Source organism: Rhinolophus sinicus, chromosome 7 (genome assembly GCF_057876585.1).
Source record: "Rhinolophus sinicus isolate RSI-liver-muscle chromosome 7, RSI-T2T, whole genome shotgun sequence".
In the NCBI taxonomy this organism is placed as follows: Eukaryota; Metazoa; Chordata; class Mammalia; order Chiroptera; family Rhinolophidae; genus Rhinolophus; species Rhinolophus sinicus.
Genome location: NC_142507.1, coordinates 37,440,743 through 37,458,114, shown reverse-complemented (window position 1 = coordinate 37,458,114; position 17,372 = coordinate 37,440,743). Strand labels below are relative to the sequence as shown.

The 17,372-nt window shown below is 36.2% G+C and overlaps 1 protein-coding gene across 2 annotated transcripts in view; it reads right to left on the bottom strand.

Moving 5' to 3' along the window:
• The window catches only part of SLC30A7 (solute carrier family 30 member 7), a 64,433-nt gene that overhangs the window by 20,291 nt on the left and 26,770 nt on the right, over positions 1-17,372 (bottom strand). Inside the window, exon 9 of one of the 2 annotated variants that reach the window (XR_012491642.2) lies at positions 31-277. The exons of the other annotated variant lie outside the window; for it this stretch is intronic. The gene's annotated coding sequence lies outside the window, so the exon portion shown is untranslated. The remainder of the gene's footprint in view (positions 1-30; positions 278-17,372) is intronic. 2 annotated transcript variants of the gene reach the window in all.

The following is a 17,372-nucleotide window of genomic DNA, read 5'->3' as shown; positions in this document are numbered from 1 at the left end:
TTCTCTTAACTAGCTACACATCAAATTCACCTTAGAGTCTTGTTTTCATTTCTGATATACTGAATCAGAATCTTTGAGGGAAGGTCGAGGCATCTACGTTTTTAAAAAGCTTTCCAGGGATTCCAGTGAGTCAGGGTGGCGAGGCACTGCTCTACTGCTTGAAGTAGACTGAGAGCGGAGGTCAGAAGCAGCTTCAGTACACTTACAGCTTAAGCCAGTGCTCTCTTTAAACTTGTAGAATCTCAAACTTCCAAAGAAAAACCCCTCCTGAGTATAGCTGTAGGAGACAGAGATAAAAGGAACCATACCTTTCAAGGAAGGTAGAAGTTGAAGTATAACTTAAAAGATTAGTGGTATTTCTGACAGATGGAAAGGAAAGAGAAGATGTTAATGAAGACCCAAAGGAACAGAGACAATGCTTGTCTTGTTCACTATTATATTCCCAAGGAGACCTAGTAAAGTGTTGGTCAGAAAACGAGCCCACAATCAGTACTTGTTGGTTAAATGAATGATAGATATATAGATATCAGATGTTTTAGAATACACATTAAGGAAAGGAAAAGGCCACAGGGAAGAATCAGAAGAGTGTTCTCACACTTTAAGTGAACAGTGATAAGGACCTGGATAAGGAGGGTAACAACAGGAACAGAGACAAATAGGAAAATTAAACAAATACTGAAGTAAGTGGTGTATAACCGGATATAGAGAAGAAACAGTGAAGCAACAAGAGCAAGCCTAGACTAAAAATATGGAGGGGATGGCAGTAATGAAGATGAAAAGCTCAATATTGATATTACAGTCAATTTTCACATTCAAGTGAAAATATTCTTCAGATAGTGATTTAAGAGCCAAAATTAATCACATGCCACCCTTAATTCCTTCTTCCTTAAAACGCCCATGCTCTAAACCACCAAGTTCTCATGATTTAACATCCAAAATATTTCTTGACTATCCCCTCCCCTTCTTTCTATTACACATGTTGACAATAATCTCTGTATCTTCACTTGGATCATTATAACAGCCTCCTAAGTGGTCCCTTTACCTCTAGTCTTATTTGCTCAAGTCCACTGTGATAGGCAGCCTCAAAGCCGGACCCAGTGACCCCAAACTCCCTAGTATTCATGCTCCTGCGTCATCCCCTCCCACTGAGCGTGGGCTGGACCAGACAGTAACTCGCTGCTAATCAATAGAGTGCTTCAAAACTGACACGATGTCACTTCTAAGATTAGGTTAAAAGACTGGCTCCCGTCTCCTTCACCTTCTCTTGCTCTCTCACTTGCTCGCTCACAGCTGCCTCATGAGCTGTCTTATGAAGAGGCCCAGGGCAAGGCCTCTGGAGAGGAACTGAGACCCTCAGTCTAACAGCCCAAAGGAAACTCGATACTGTCAACAACCACTTCAGTGAGCTTGAAAGTGGATTCTCCCCCCAAATGAGCCTTTGAAGACTGACACCTTGATTGCTGCCTTGTAAGAGACCCTGAGCCAGAGAGCTCAGTTAGCCATGCCCAGGTTCCTGAACCAAGGTCAACTAAGAGATAATAATGTGTGTTATTTTAGCTACTGGATTTTTGTATAGGTAACTAATACAAGCATTCTTTATAAAGCAATTAGACTAATCAAAATCCCTATCTGACCTTCCCCCTGCCCCATTAAAAAGAAACTGAAAAGCTCCCTACTGCCTGGGGGATTCAGTGTGAGCTCTTTAACATGGTATATTTTGGGATCTGGCCCCCTCTAGATTCACCTTCTTTCAGCCTTGCTTCACATTTTAAGCTCTCTAAACATAAACGTACTTTACCTTCCTGTTTCTTCCTTTCACGCTTTGGCTCATGCTGTAACCTCTTCCTAGAATGTCCCTAAACTGCCCTTTAGTCTGGTTTCTATTCTGTCTTTAAAATCTCGAGTGTCACCCCTTTTAGGGCCGATTTCGTGACCCCAAACTGTATGAAATGTCTTCTCTGTGCTCCTATTAAAAAAATGTGTGATACCTATGGTAAGGTTAGAGGAAAGAATGGGTGGAAAGCAACTGGCAGCAGGATTAAGGATTTTGACAGTGAAAGAATAACAGTTATTCCTTCACCTAACCTGAAGATTAGTGTCTATTTATATCTATTGTGCTGTTATTAAATAGATGAGGACTCGTGTTTATAAAAAAACTGAAGAAAAACAATGGTATAATAAGGTACTAATAAGGTACAATTCAACCATCATGGCATTTTTTTTTCCTCTCTCCATCCTCATTTCTCAGGAAAAAGAAAGGATCAGTCACAGAATGTTTTTATATACTTAACTTATAATTTTTATGTTTTCCTACTTTCCTTACTGTACTTCTCAGAAAATGAAGCACAAAAGTGGTTCCCCTAGAATAACTGTTTGAGAATAAGAAAAAAGTGGGGAGTTTTCCATATGTCTCTTACATTTAGATATTTTGGTAATTTCCTCTCCAATCTTTATCCCAAGAACTGCTAATAATGCCTGGAGACAGCTGAGGTGGAAAATGCACTCACATGGAAATCATGATACTTCGGTTCTAATTCTGCCATTAATAGCTTTGGACAAATCATGTAAAACTTAGCAGAGGATCAGTTTTCACATCCACAAAATGGGGGCATGGATTAAATAAATATCTAGGCAATTTTTTCCATCTTTAATTTATTTTTCATTCAGTAAGAAAAAATGGTCAAACTAGAAGGAATACAGAGAGAGAATACATTTGAAAATGAAAGAAAATATAAGTTGCTTTTACATAGTACAATAGTCACCAAATGAGATAAGATATACTTGGCAAACTGATTTACTCCATGATTAATTAGGTAATGCTGCAAATGACTGTATTAAGCAATCAACACAAATAAGCAATTACTGAGCACTACTATATGCTTTGCTTAGCATCAGATTTTCTAGAACCAGATGGAAACTTACTCTGAAATGGAGGCCTAGAGCACCCAAGTAACTTGCCTAAGAACACAGCGAGTGAATGGGAAAACTAGAATAATAAGACCAGGTCTTTTGACTCCAAATTCAATTTTGAAAAGTTCAAGTAAAAAAACATTTATTGTACGCTTACCATGTGCCAAGCATATGTTAGGCACTGGAAATAATAAGATAAAAGACACACAATACCTTATTTCAAAGGATTTCGTAACTACTGAAAAAGCCTATGGTGCAGTCAATGGAAATCAGGCAACAAACACTTAGTCCGGGTCCACCGTTGGGAAGAAGGCACATGAGATTTCAAAACAACTGTAGATTATGCCTTTATACATTTTCATTTCCCACAGACTTTGGTGAATGGTTTTCTTTACTAGTATACTGATAACTTACTTTGTAAATATATCTTTAAAAATAAAGGTAAGTGGGGAAAGGGGGGATAAAAGAGAACATGCACTCTACTGTAACAGAAGGCATACAATATGAACAATGCTGTAATTTAAGCAATAGGTGTAAAATATCTTTTTGCAAACAACTTTTACAATAGTTATTGTTTTAGAATACCTAGGGCTAGTCTAATATTCCCCCCCAAAAAGCTAAAGCACAGTAAGTAAGAGATAGTTGAGCCCAATCTATAATAATCTTTTAGCTCAGTCAGAAAACATTGAGAACATTCCCTTAGTACAATCTCTTAATAAGTGACCCAGGACAACCATCTACACATTTATCCAAAACTTTGTGCAAAATTTTACGTGTATATTCCATATGTGCTGCTTCCCAAAGCCTGATACTCTCGGCTACTGGCTTTGTAACAAATAACTGTACTTTCCCTTTTCTCATAAATTTCACTTTCACATGTGGCCCTTAGTTTGAAAATTCTAGAATTGGTGAAGAAGTCCCATGATCAAAGATAACGCACTATTAGAACTAACAGGGAATTTAGAGGTCACTCACTCATTTTACCACTCAATTCAAGAACCATAAAGCAGAGAAACATTTCAATAACATTAACATTAGAAGCAAACATTTATTTTAAAATAACTAAATAAAAGATACCACAACTGATATAAGGAAATAATACAGAGAGAGTGTGCTTTTTTATTAAGCGTCAATTGAGGTACTGATTTTGCTATACTATAAAATTTGGAATGGTTGCCTGTTTAGATAGAATTTTAATAAAGTGTTTACATTCAACAGTAGGAAGCATTTCACCAAAGCACATGGATGCATCACACTAATTTTCTCCAATAATAATTTTAAAATAATGTAACAATTTCAGCTGCAGAAGCTATAACTAGGTCATGAAACTGAGGTGGGAGAAAGGTGCTTGATAAATCACATGATGATATGCAATTTAGAACGAAAGTCAATTTCTATAATAATTTCAAAGGTCATAAAAATGTAAAAGAAACCTGTAGAAACTCTATTTTTGCCTTTTAAATTTGTGTTTAGCTCAGAAGTTTGTGTCCATATTTTTCTGATTAACTATTGTAATGAGGAATCATAAAACAGATTTTAGCATGGATCTATGTAGCCATAATGAAAGGATATGGGGAAAAACACAAGCATAGCAAATTCCTGACTGAGCTAAGGCTTAGAGCTGTGTCCAAACCAAAATGTAAGCATTTGGAAACAATTAGAGGTTGACTTCTGGTTGACTAACTCAATTCTAGCTTTAACAATGAAACACCATTTTCCTAGCATATATAAAAAGGAATGAGTCATTAGCTATAAGAGTTTACCAGTAAAACACGGCAATGATTTTATTCTTCAAAAGCTGAAGGTAAATCAAATTTATAATCGTACAATCATAAACATAAGTTTAAATGTAAAAGCTTAAGTGCCAGCAGATTAACTAAGCAACAGTTATTACTCTTTATTGCCAGTAACTCTGCACATGAAAATATATTCAAATCTTACTTCAAAAGCAGCTTTTAGTGAGTCTCACTCACCATGTCAACAGTAAATAAAACTATCTAGCAGTTATAAACAAATGAAACGAAAGAAAAATTGTTGAAGAATATCAAACTAGCGATAATCATGCTTACAAATAAAAAATTTCAGAGCTGAAACTATTTTTTAGATCTGAGTAAATATCTATTAATAACTGAAACATAATTATTGATTCAACTTTTTGTATTGGCTTATGGGCTAAGGACTCTGAATATTATCACCGGTTCTTATAATCTACCAAAATAAAGAAAGATAGCTAGTTGTACTTTCTAAAAGAACGCATAAATTTCCAGATCTGGTATATGTCATATACTCCAAAATGCTTAGTAGACAAAAAAAGCAAAGGAAATTGACCCAAAATTATAATGTATTCTAGTTAGACATGGTGGTCCCATGACAAGCTGTAAATATGCCGTCATATTTACATAAATACAATTATTCTGTAGTAGTGAACAATTACCTATTAACCCAGAATTTCATAAGCTTAATATAGAACAGATAACCCAAAACCACAGGGATTGTGGTTTACCTTACAGTTAGATACTGAGTTTCCAAAACCTATGGTTTAAATCAATGCATATTTACAGAGTACCTACTTTACTCAAAGGGGAATAAGATACCCTAAAATACCCCTAGAACTCGGAGGCTAAGTCATGAAAAAGTCTCCCGTTTCCTTAAACTTCTGGAACTTAGTTATAACACTTAATGCATCTGTTCTTTGGACTGAAAACATTAGTAAATAATTTGTAATGTCTTTGTTTAGATAACACTAATAGTTTCTAAAGTGCTTTCACACGTGTTTTCTAATTTGATCCTAATAACCTCAAGTAAACTTAAGAAAATGGTATCACAAATGTAGGCAAGATCCTAAGAGATCATTTAGGCCAACTCCCTCATTTTACAGAAGAGAAAACCATCTCAGAGAGATCAGAACAACTCCTTCTTTGATGTACACTACTGGTAAGAGGCAGAGCTGAGTGTGATAATTCCAAGGTTAAAGCTCTCTGTACTACACTGCGGTGTCTCATCATGATTAAGTCCTTTGGAGTCAAAGATGAAGTCATATTCTTTTTTTCAAATAATTTTTTCATTTTTCAATTAGTTGACATACAATATTATATTAGTTTCAGATGTACAACATAGTGATTAGACATTTATATAACTTACGAAGTGATCACCCCAACAAATCTAGTACCGATCTGACACCATACAGTTATTACAATATTATTGACTATATTGCTTATGCTATACTTTACATCCCATGACTAGTTTGTTAACTACCAATTTGTACTTCTTAGTCCCTTCCCCCCTTTTACCCAGGCCTCTAACCCCCTGCCCAGCTGGCAACCATAAAAATGTTCTCTATCTATGAATTTGTTTTTGTTTTGTTTGTTCTTTAGATTCCACATATAAACAAAATCATATGGCATTTGTCTGTCTCACTCCACTCAGCACAATACCCCCTCAGTCCATCCATGTTGTTGCACATGGCAAGATTTGTATATATGTACCACCTCTTCTTTATCCATTCAGGGACACCCAGGCTGCCTCCACATCTTGGCCCTTGTAAATAATGCTGCAGTGAACAGTGGATGCACATTTCCCCTCGAAGTAGTGTTTTGGGTTTCTTGAGATAAAAACCTAGAAATGGGATTACAGGGTCTTTCTTTGTCTCTTGTTATATCCTTTGTTGTAATGTGTATTTTGTCTGGTAGAAGTATTGTTAGTCCAGCTTTTTTGTTGTTTCCATTTTCATGAAATATCTTTTTCCATCCCTTTACTTTCAATCTGTATGTGTCTTTTGATCTGAAGTCTCTTGTAGTCAGCATATGTAAGGGTTTTGTTTTCTTATCCGTTCAGCCACCCTGTCTTTTTATTGGAGCACTTAATCCATTGACATTTAAAGTAACTGTTGATAGATATGTAGTCATACACATTTATTACTGATATTTTTTATCTTTGTTTCTTCTTTTTCCTCTTAAAGAAGTCCCCCTAACATTTCTTGTAATACTGGTTTGGTGTTACTTTACTTTTTTCTTATTTAGGAAGCTCTTTATCCTGATTCTAAATGACAGCTTTGCTGGGTAGAGACCTGGTTGTAGGGCCTCGCTTTCATCACTTTGAATATTTCCTGCTACTCCCTTCTTGCCTGAAAAGTTTCTGTTGAGAAAACAGCTGATGGTCTTAAGGGAGCTGCCTTGTAGGTAACTAACTGCTTTTCTCGTGCTGCTTTTAAGATTCTCTTTGTATTTAACCTTTGGCATTTTAATTATGATGTGTCTTGCTGTGGGCCTCTTTGGTTTCATCTTGTTTGGGACTCTCTGTGCTTCCTGGGCTTGTATATCCATTTCCTTCGCCAGGTTAGGGACATTTTCTGTCATCATTTCTTCAAAAAGGTTTTCAATTCCTTGCTCTCTCTTCTCCTTCTGGTACTACTATGATGTGAATGTTGGTACACTTGATGTTGTTCCAGAGGCCCCTTAAATTATCCTAATTTTTCTGTGTGGTTTTTTTTTGCTGTTTTGATTGGGTATTTCAGTTACCTTAACTTCTAAATTGCTGCTTCATCTAATCTACTGTTGATTCCCTGTAATGTATTCTTCATTTCAGTTATTGTCATCTTTATTTCTGACTGGTTCTTTTCATGTTTTCTACCTCTCTGTTGAACTTCTCATAAGATCACTAAGTATCCTTACACCATTGTTTGGAACTCTGTCTGGTAGACTGCTTGCCTCTTATTTTGTTTAGTACTTTTCTGGAGCTTTGTTATGTTCTTTCATTTGGGACATGTTTCTTTGTCTCACCAATTTGGCTGCCTCCTTGTCTTTGTTTTTATGTCCTTCAGTCTTAGTAGAGTGGCCTTATATAATAGGTGTCCTGTGGGGCCCAGTGGCTCAGTCTCCCTAATCACCAGAGTCAGGAGCTCCAGAGGTGTCCCTTGTGTGGGCTGTGCATGTCCTCCCATTGTAGTTGAGCCTTGGTTGCTGTTTGTATGTCTTTTTTATTTTATTTTTTTAATAGTTTCAGGTGCACAAAACAATAGTTAGACGTTTATCATTTATATCCCTCACAACGTGTCAACCACCCTCCCCCATCCACTAACCCTCTGACATCGCACACAGCCATTACATTTCCACTGTCTCTATTCCTAATGCTATACTCCGCTTCTTGTAACTATATATATATAAAATTGTAGTTGACATTCATTATTGTTCTGCTTCAGCTTCAGGTGTACAGTGCAGTGATCAAGCATCTACGTCTTCCCTGAGGTGATCTCCCTAACAAGACAAGTGCCCATTGGATACCATACAAAATCTTTACAGCATTTTTTATTACATTCCCCAAATTGATTTTCGTAACCCCGTGGCCATCTTGCGGTTACTGACTGTGCTTTCTAATCCCCTCACCATCCCCCTTATCCCCACCGCCCTCCCATCTAGCAACCCTCAGGTTGTATGTCAATGGGAGGGACTGACCCTCGGGTGATTAGTGGTGAGGACTGGCCGTGACTACAGTGGAAGAGGTGTTGTGCAGCAGCTGATCCTATGCCACGTCGTATTCTTTTTATTCCTAGTCCCCAGAACAGTGCTTGACACATGTCTTCTGAATATATTTTAAAATTTCAAAAACTACTGAAAAATGAAAATATAGGACAGTACTCGTTTAACATAACTTTCAAACATAGTAATAGCTAAACAGCAAAACAATATAGAGCCCATTAATTTGGTCACTCCCAAAAAAGAACCTCTAATAAGTAGAAGCAAAAGTATCTTATCCTCTATTAAAGTACAGTTGAAAAAGAATTATACTTGGGCAAGAGCAAGCAGCACTCCCAGTTTTCGATGTGTAATTTATTGTCCCAAGAAAAGCTGTTTTCTTCATTCTTATGAATAAGAAACTAAAAACGCACCAGCAAGTAAAAAAAAAATAAAAAAAAAAAATTATGTATCCATAAAGAACAAAGGTGCAAATAAAGACGAAAAATGAATGGGATTTACACTAATATTCTGTCAGAAAGTAGGGAAATGGGAAGAGACAATGGAATCAATGAAGTAAGAGGGCAAAGAGCTCCACAAGATATACAGAGAACACTGGGCAAGAATAAATTAATATTATTCTTACTTTAAGGAAACCTGCATTTTAAAAAGTATACAAATGAAGGAATAGGACTTTGTTTAGAAAAGCCAGATTAGATGGCAAGAAATATTTATTAAAACTACCAAAATCAAATTATTATCACTTAGCTTCTGTGATCACGAGTTTAGTTTCTTAGTTGGTCTAGCTAAGGGTTTGTCAATTTTGTTGATTTAAAAACACAATTCTGGGTTATTTTTTTTTCCATTGTTTTTCTATTCTCTATTTCATTTATCTGCTCCAATTGTTATTATTTCCTCCCTTCTGTTGACTTTGAATAAGTTTGTTCTTTTTCTAGTTCCTTGTGCTTCCAGAGTTAGGTGGTTTGAGATCTCCTTTTTTAAATGTAGGCATTTATTTCTATGAAATTCCCTCTTAATACTGCTTTCACTGCATCCCATATGCTTTGATGTATTGTTTTTTGTTTTAATTTGCCTCTAGCTATTTTCCAAATTCCCTTGTAATTTCTCCTTTGACCCACTGGTTGTTAAAGAGTGTGCTGTTTAATGTCCACATATTTTTGGATTTTCGTGTTTTGCTCCTCCAATTGACTTCTAGTTTTATTCCACTGTGGTAGAGAAGATAGTTTGTATAATTTCAATTTTCTAAAATTTGTTAGGACTTCTTTTGTGACCTAACATACAGTCTTTCAGGGAGTATATTCTATGTGAGCTTGAGAAGAACACGTATTCTGCTTTTGTTGGGTAGAGTCATCTGTGTATGTCTGTTAGTCCCAATTGGTCTTAGTGTTGTTCAAGTCTTCTCTTTCTATATTGATCCTCTACTTCATTGAGCGAGTGAGTGATTTCATGGTTGCTCTACCCATAAGTGAAAGTGGATAATGAAGTCTCCTACTATTACTATGTTATCTGTTTCTCCCTTCCTGTCAGTGTTTGCCTCATATATTTGGATGTTCTAATGTTAGGAGACTATATATTTATAATTGTAATATCTCCCTGGTGAATTGACCCTTTTATCCTTATATAATGTCCTTTTTGTCTTGTGGGACATTTTGTCTAAAATCAGTATGGCCACTGCTGCTCTCTTTAGGGTTCTCCTTGCAGTAGAGTATTTTTTTTCCACCCTTTCACTTTCAGTCTATGTGAGTGCTTAGATCTTAAAGTGAATCTCCTGCAGGCAGAATAAAGCTGAATCTCATTTTTTAAAATCCATTCAGCCAGTCTGTTTTTTAATTGGTACATTTAATCCATTTACACTTAAAGTAATTACTGGTATGGAAGGACTTACTATTGCCATTTGTTCAGTTTTCTGTTTTGTGGCTTTTTTTGGTCTCTACCTCCTTGCTGTCTTCCTTTGTGTTTCACTGATTTTTTTTCTTTTTTATATAGGGACATGTTTTGATTCCCTTCTCATTTCCCTGTGTATGTATGCTATATTTTCTTTGTGGTTATCATTGCATGCGACAAGTTTCTTTTCTCTTGCTGTTTTCAAGACTCTCACTTTATATGTAACTTTTAACAGTTTGATTATGATGTGCCTCAGTGTCTCTTTATATTTATCCTAGTTGGAGTCCTTTAAGTTACTTGAATTTGTATATCCATTTTTCGTCTTAGACTTAAAGTCTTGAAGTTTTGGCCACTGTATTTCAAATAGGTTTTCTGTCCCTTTCCCAGTATCTTTAATTTCTGAGACTCCCATAACGCATACATTACTCTGCTTCTCCATAAAATACCTCAGGTTCTCTTCATTTTCTTCTTTTTTTCTCCTCTGCCTCAGTAATTTTTTAAGTCCTATATTCGAGTTCACTGATTTTTTTTTTCTGCCTGGTCAAATCTGAGGCTGTCCCTCCAGTGAAATTTTCAAGTCAGTTATTATTTTTCACCTCCAGAATTTCTATTTGGCTCTTCTTTATAGTGTCTATCCCCTTTGTTGATATTTCCATTTTGTTCATGAATCATTTTCCTGATTTTGTTTAGTGTCTGTGCTTTCTTTTAACTAACTGGGCATCCTTATGGTGATAATTTTGAATTCTTTATTTGGAAATTCATGTCTCCTTTTTTCAGGTTTGGTTTCTGGAGATCTAATTGTTTCCTTTAAATGTGTTGTGGTTAGTTGTTTCATTGTCTGTCTTATTTTTTGTTGTTCGGATTTCAGCATCTGAAGAATCAGCTACATCTCAAGACCAAGTGGTCTGATTTCATATAGGGAGGTCTTTCTCTATAAAACCTGGCTAGAGAGTCTGGAGACCTTTTCTGGGTATGTGTCCTTTCTGGGCTTGTGCATGTAATCTATTTGAAAAGGTTTGCGGGTTTCTACTCAGGAGCTCCTCCTGGGGTCTGCTATATTACAGCCTTATCGAACTGCAGTAAATCACAGTTCTGGGGTTCCACCTAGTGTCTGTCTGTGGTACTGCAGACTTTAATGTATGGTTGATGTCTTTGTTCTTAGGAATGCCCAACCTGGCACCCTACCCTGTTCCTGTCAGTACAACAGGTCCTCAAATATTGTCCTTTCATTCAATGTCATCTCATAACATTGATGAGATGTTATAGGAACTTAACTCTTGTTTATATCAATTAGCCTATGGTAAAATTCGTTTTCTTATACGTTGTTTTGCTTAAAGTTGCAGTTTCTAAGAATCTATTGTCAGCATTAAGTGAGGACTACTGTACTTGGAAACAAGCAAGACAGCCACTATAGTTCCTAAAACAAAGTGGAGGTACACTCAACTCCTTTCCCCTCCTCAGGAAGAAAATGGGAATTGGGAGTTTCCTCCCAAAAGCTCCACCCAATTTGGGGTGGGAGTCGCTGTAATGAGAAAGTGGAAATTGTCATAGATTTCATTATTAAGGCTCCATGCAGTTGGCTTCCCACCAGCCTGGGGAGTAAAAACCTTTTAACTAGTTTCTGGATTTCTCACAGAGGTATTTCGTCAGCTTGTTGTGTTAAATCTCTGTCTCCATGGAAGAAAAAAAAGCCTAGTGCTTTCTATTCTGTCATCTTGCTGATGTCACCCCTCCCTTATTTTATTTTCTATTTTATGCATAGAATTCCCTTATTAATGGACACTTTCATACTTTCCAATCTTTGGCCAAAACAAATAAAGCCACAAAGAATGACCTTATAAAATACATCCTTTTATATTTTTGCCAATTTATCTTTAGGATACATTCCTAGAAGTGGGACTGTTTAATCAAAAGTAAATGCACATTTAATTATACTCGATATTGTCAAAGTTCTTGCCACAGACATAGTACTATTCTCATTTTTTTTTTCCCCCTTTCTACCGCCTCCCCCCTACTCCGATTCAAGCTGTTGTTTCTCAATCTAGTTGTGCAGGACACAGCTCCCTGGCCCATGCTAGTATTATGAGGTGTCGTCCGGCCGGCCGTGCCCCCCCCCCCCCCCCCCCCCCCCGCAGTCAGTCAGCCAGCCGCTCCTAGAAGCTCACGGCAGCTCTCGTCTGCCGGCTGCCAGCCAATCATGCTGGCCACCGGCCACTCATGGCAGCACACAGCAGCTCACGCTAGGTGCGGGCCACTCACACTGGCCACCAGCCGGGCACACAGTAGCCCAAGGTAGCACACAGCAGCCGGCCGCACCTCACACCAATCTGTGGCTGCTCATGGCAGCCCAGCTCCAGGGAGAGCTGTTGTTCACAATTTTAGCTGTAGAGGGCGCAGCTCACTGGCCCATGTGGGAATTGAACTGGGCAACCACCTGAGCCACTGGCAGACCCGATTCTAAGTTTCGAGTCATTGTTATTCCCCTAATATTCTCATGTAAAATAATGCAGACATACTTTCTTCTAGTATAGCATGGTTTAAATGCTTTACTTTTAGAGTTCTAATCCATATGGAATTATCTGGGTGTATAGTACGAGCTACAGTTCCAAACTTATTTCTTTTTCCAAATGGTTATCCAGTTATTAAAAAGCCCATTCCCTTCCTACTGATTCTAAATGCTTTTGTGTTTTTTATAAGTATTTAAAATTTTCCCCACACAAATTTAAGTATTTTAATCTCTAGATTATCTTTGTTGTTGCTACTGAAAAGGTGTCTTCTCTTTAATTATATCATTCAAATGAATTTTGCTTATATATAAAGGGTATTAATTGTGAACATCAATTTGATACTTGCAACTTTACTAAATTACCTGTCATAATTTTCCCATGAGTTTTACAGAACTACAATCATATATTTTACATAAAAGAATAATCTCTTCTTTCCAATTTTTAAGCCTCAGATACTTTCTCTTGTCTATGTTATTGGATAATGATCACTAATAGATTATTACATTTGCTCTGTTCCTTCTAATATTTCTAAGACCATTTGCCAGCTTTTAACAAGGGTTCTTCATCTGAACCATCAAACACACAAAATGATTTGAGTGACTATTGCCCAATTCCGCCAAGGATAGCACATAAGCAGTGCTTTTCTAGAAGTGTAGGTGAGAAGTTAATAGTTATATACAAATGGATGCTCTAGGGCATTAGGGCCTTCTCTCCCAGAATGCTGTTTGAGAAAGGGTGTTAGACTAATCAGTATTTGTGAATGCTCTATGATGGGTTTTATATATAATTTAAAAATATAATTACTAGGCAATAATGTTCCCATTGTGGATACATATACAAACACAAAGTTAAAATCTTGGGGAACTGTCTTCCTTTATCTTAGTCCCCAAAAGTATTGTTCATAAATTGTAACCACTTGAAAGGTAAACCACAAAGAGAATTGTCAGACAACACCCAAAACCATTTTCGGTAAAAAAAAAAACACAAAAAACTGCAGTTTCTCATATATATGACTATTTGAAGATACGGTAGCTTGTTACATGTGGAAAAAAATGCTTCCTTTTTACTTAATATAGGCTACAAATAATTATTTATTTGACCAGAAATCAACAAGATTTATCAAAACCTGTATCTGGTCTAAATCCAAATCATGAACAATAATGATCACCTACGATTTAGAATTTCAAGTTTATAATTTTGTTTAATTGGTAGTACATATTCTTTCTATTTTGAACCTTATGACCATTTTCTATCTTTTCTAAAGCCTGTACCTTAGTTTGCCTCTAAAAGATGAGGTATTTTTTTCAATGTATATAATATCAAGAAATAAATATATTACTGGAAAAGTTTTGCACTTAACAGAGACTATTTTGTTTAGAAAGCTTTTCTTTGTATTTACAAATGATTATGGTAAAAATGTACAAAGTACAATAAGATGGTAACATTGGTGAGTTGCAGAAAACTAATTAAAAAAAAAAAATTCAGCAAGGTTTCAGAAATACCACACAAGTAACAGAGCTCATTTCTGCATCCTGTTTATGTATTTTTCCCCATTGTGCATAGGTACTCCTTTTATTTAAGTAAATCAAAAAATCAACCTACAGATCTAGTTAAAGAGCATCACTTTTAAATCACAGTGTGATTCGAAGTTACAACTAATTGTTCAGATTTCTGCACTCTACGTTATGAATCTACTTTCCATTCCAATTCAGCTACTAATGGGAAAAAAGGAACAAAACCATTCTGAAATCTTTTATAAGAAGTATACACTTTCATAAGATAAAACACTCTCATTGTTACACTCAGTTTGCTGCTTTTCATTGGGAAGGAAAATTCATCACAGTACAACCCATTTTTACCCAGAAATTTATATCACCATTTGCTGTGTTAGAAAATGTTGAGAGAAAAGCTGTCTTTTTCTAAGAAATCACTTTCACTGTGAAAGTGAAAATGGAACCCTGGGCAGGCAGCCTAGAAGGGAGAAACATCTATTTCCATGGCACATTCTCAATTGAGGAACATTTAAATTCAGAGAATGTACAGAGTCCCATTATTTATCTTGCTCTTGATGAATTGCATATATATATATATATATATATATATATATATATATATATATATATATAAATTAAGGGTAAGGGAAAATTATTTCTTTATACTCTGTTTTGTTGAGTCTGTAAGAGTTTTCACCTATTTCCTAAAATCAGCTTTGGCTAATGAGGCAAACTCTTAACTAATTTGAAAACCATCTCAGAATGATCTCCTTACTATATTTCACTATCATATTTCACTATCACGTGAACAGTAATTAAGTAAATTAAGTTTGCTTTCTTAACAGAAAAAGAGACAACTAGAATGTCTTTATTTTGTATTTTGAAGCTGAAGTTTTTTTAATTGCCCTCCATTTAAAAAAAAAATGCTTTTTTAAGGCAAAGTCAGAAATGTCGGTTTACCTTGGAGACATTAGGAAAGAAGCATAATTTAAAAATTACACCACCCAGAGAGACACACATAACATTCAGGGATATATATATATTCAGGGATATATATATATTCCCCCTCATCCATATAAAGAGAAACATATACTTTAGATATAGACTCTTTACAATAATGAATCATTCTTATGTTTGCCCTGTATCTATTGTCGTTTATTGTCATTGAATTAAGACCCTGCTACCTAATAAATCATCTCAAAACTTTATCGCTTTAAAATAATAACTCTACTATCTTTCATATAGAACCTGTGAATACTCTCATGCTGACCAAGCTTAACAATCAGCACATACAGTAGAAATGTAAAAAAAAAAAAAAAAAAAAAAGCCTAAAAATGACTGTAAAGAAATACTGTTAACAGTGGTAATGTGACCTCTGAAGTGTTGTGATCCTGACTATTTTTCTTTATTTCTTTATACTTTTTAGCATTTTCCAAGTTTTCTATAATGACTATATATTTATAATCATAAAAAGCTTAAAAAGTTTTCTTACTCAGAATATACTTTTTATGTATAATACAAATAAAAATACCATTAAAAAAACAGGCTCAGAATAAAAGAGCCAAAAAATACTCCCAAAAATATTAACATGGTTCTCTTGGGTGATAGAACTGTAGGTAATTTTTTCCCTATCCTTTTCTATACTTGGCCAAGTTTCTTTGTCAGTATAGGTATTTCCATAACTTTACAAACACTACGCTCAAATCTGTAATTTTCATGAAATCCTCTTTTCTGAATAGCTATATCATTTTCACGCTCTATCTGCAAACTGGCTCTTTCCTGAGGACACTTTCCCCTAAGCACTGCTAGGAACGCCATTTCTCTCTTACACTCTACATACCGGTGGGGCTTGTGGGGAGGTAAACATCTCCTGGCTCATCACAACTATTTCCAGATCATTGTTCCTCCTACTTCCCCCCAAAACACAGTTCCTCCGAGGCCCATGCCAACAGATTAATGCACTCTCAACACATCCTGATTACCAGATTACTAGTGTTACAATTCTTGACAGCTCCGCTTCGATAACTGAAGAGTTCAGCAATGGACTTATTATTTTTCCACCTCTACCCTTTTCATTACTCTTAATTTAAATAGCCATGTGGACAGTCCATCTAACATTTGGCCTCTGTGATGATCTTATCCTGGATCCACTTCTGGGACCATATCTTAAGACCTTAAAGTCTCAATTTCAAGTACCTCACAATTGAACAACCCTTCCCACTTCTGGATCTCTTCCCCTAATCCTTCCACTCTAACACTTCTCCCAGAACCCCAATCAACTAATCCTATCACTTTCGTATTTTAGCATCTATTATTACCTTTAAACCTTAGTTTCCCACCCTGCCTTGCTCCTTTCTTCCTCTGTCAGTACTCACCTACCAAGTCCCAAACCTGTTCTACTCCATACCTTTACCAAGTAGCTGGCAAGACTGGAGAAAAAATTACAACTGTACTGGTAGTTTTACTTTAAGTTCATGACCACAAACTTCAAAGGGGTCCCTCACTGTTGCCAGGCAAACACACAGCTCCCTTTACAGAAAAAGGCCTTGAAAAGGAGCTGACTATAGTGGCTATCTCTATTTCTTCCCCTCCCGTTCTCTCTCGAAGCTCCTTTGATCAGGCCTGCATTCTCACCACTCTTCTGAGCATCTTATCTGTGGTGCTAATTATCAGACCCAGCAGCCTTTGACAGGGTTGATTACTCCTTCCTGTTTGAAACCCTTTCTTTACATGGCTCCTAAAACAATGTAGGCTTGCTCCCTCTCTCCTACTGCAAGTTCAAACCAATGAGTAGCCTGTCTTTTCACCACCCTGGTGAGAGGATCTACTTAATAAATATTTGTTGAAATGATTTATGCAGTTATATTTCAGTAAAAAAGTTCTCTCTCGTTCTCTCGTTCTCTCTCTCTCTCTCTCTCTGTGCCTGTGTGAGTGCGTGTGTGTGTGTGTGTGTGTGTGTGTGTGTGTGTGTATTTGTAGAATAACTGAATGGGAATAGAACTAAGTAAGAATTCCCTATTTGGGATTAGAGAAGTAAATCTCTGAGCTTGAAAAAACATGAATTTATTTTTATTCAAATTCAAAATGTACCAACTTTTTGCCTGGCA